Consider the following 2,061-nt stretch of genomic DNA (forward strand, 5'->3'; position numbering starts at 1 on the left):
GCAATAACACAAGCAGAGGATTTATTTCAGAAACATTTTTATTAATTTAAAAATTCTTAAGAAATATGTAGGAAGTATAAATAGCACACACTTTATAAAAGACAGTTTCAGTAAAAGTGATCACATTACATATTCTATAAGAAAGCTTACTTCCAGGAATCACAGACAGCTTTAACAGCAGAGCATTCAATGCACAGGTCCTGTATTATGTTTATGATTTTAAAAAAGCCATTTAACACTGCCCCCAACAGATAACGCTAAAGAAGAGTGTAAACATCATCTAGACACTGTAGAAAACATCTATATATATATATGTTTTTAAAAAAAAACATTCATCCTCTCATTATTTACAATTACACTTACAGTATAGCTTATGTAAAGATGGTGAAGCTTAAAACAGGTCTGTTTCTGTGTATTTTTTACGATTACTGCACTCAGTTTGGATACAACATGAAGGTCTGATCAGTATTTAGCTCCCATGTCATTGTGGGAGGTGAACATTCACAGCAGTCACATTAGTAAGCTTTTCCCTTCACTGTACCAGGGGAAGATTACATCACTGTTTTGTAACCAGGATGACAGAATTGGAGAGTCACGCAGGGGTAGGGACATACACACTGACTGACTGGCTGCAGCACTGGGCACATGGGAGCTGCGTGTCAGCTCATTATCAAACCCCCAGTGCATCATCCGCACTGGGCCTGAGGAAAGTCTTCATGACACATGGAGTTCTGTCAGAAGCACAGTTTCAACGCTGCAACACACACTACACCCTGCTTCCTCCTCCGATGCACGGCAACTTTTCCTCGACCGCATTCCTCCGACTCTCCAGCATCCTCTTGCTTTTAGTGCAAATGATATGAGCCCATTCGTCCTGTATGGTCCCAAAGGCACCATCTATATAATACACAATACATGGACTTCAGTGTTACAAAGCATCTGTAAACATGATCTAAACACACAACATCAACTCAACAGAAATCTGGTCAGGGATAACAACATGAGCTTTACAAGCATTGATTTGAATTGGAAAATGAAAACATTCACTATTCTTCAGGTCTAGGCCTTAATGTGTGTAGTTCCTTGACATAGCAAATACCTTTGATCATGGAACATGCATTCAATTTAATGTGCATGTTAGATTATGTTCATTAACAATACAACTCACTTTTAATTCCTTGTCTGTAATCAAAATTTATATCAATCACATCATTTTAAAGGACTTTTTGTGGATAGTGGTTGGCCTGCTGGTTGGATATATGTGAAATTAAAAAAGATGTATGTATGTCTAGGTTGGGATAAGTTAACTAGTATTGTCAACAATGTGGAAATTGACTTTCGCGCCACATAATAAAATAAACAAAACATAAATTACAAAAAAAGCAACTGAGTTCATTAACAGGCATTTAAAATCTATTAAACAATTTTTCGCCGACTAGAAGTCGTTGAAATAGTTGTTGGGTTTATATTTTTGTGGACTCTTCTGCTACTTAACATGTCTCAGTTTCAGGTGACGTGATGTGACACTATTAACGCACCTGTTGCTGGTGTCGCCGCCTCGCGCCCTACAGGTGTTGCCCTGCGACGAACAGCACGCGCACGGTGAAGCGTATAACGGTGAACAGAAAGCCCCTCAAGTGTCCGCGCGGCCCGGCTACCACCTCCACCTCCACCCCCGCCGTCGTGCATCTGTCCCCGCAGCTGCAGCAGCTGCCGTCGGCGTCCCCCGCCGCCCAGCTCCTCTCCAGCTGGTCCCCAATCCTCCGCAGCCGCGACGCGAGCAGCTGCGCCAGCGAGCACGGCGAGGGTCTGCGGCCGATGCCGGTGGAGTCTCCGGGCACTAGCAAAGGCTGGTCTATGGGCAGCCAGCACATCCTCTCCGGCAGAACAACCAGTCTCCTCTCTATAAGTGTTTTATAAAGGCGATATGACCCTCCTTTCTTCTATTCCAGCTACCATTAAGTGTGTTTGTGCCCCCCCCTTCTCTCCTTTTTTCTCTACCTCTCCCTGCTGTATTATTCATTACAGTGTCACGTGACGTGGGGTTTACATCATCCTTTC

The 2,061-nt window shown here is 43.0% G+C and overlaps 1 long non-coding RNA gene across 1 annotated transcript; it reads right to left on the reverse strand.

Moving 5' to 3' along the window:
* Window positions 1-20: 20 nt before the first annotated feature.
* On the reverse strand, window positions 21-1,952 carry LOC122769339. Its single transcript, XR_006360423.1, has 2 exons — window positions 1,539-1,952; window positions 21-897 (listed from the first exon to the last, which is right to left on the reverse strand). It is a non-coding gene; the product is annotated as an uncharacterized LOC122769339 (long non-coding RNA).
* Window positions 1,953-2,061: the final 109 nt, after the last annotated feature.

Source organism: Solea senegalensis, linkage group LG5, assembly GCF_019176455.1.
Source record: "Solea senegalensis isolate Sse05_10M linkage group LG5, IFAPA_SoseM_1, whole genome shotgun sequence".
Lineage (NCBI taxonomy): Eukaryota > Metazoa > Chordata > Actinopteri > Pleuronectiformes > Soleidae > Solea > Solea senegalensis.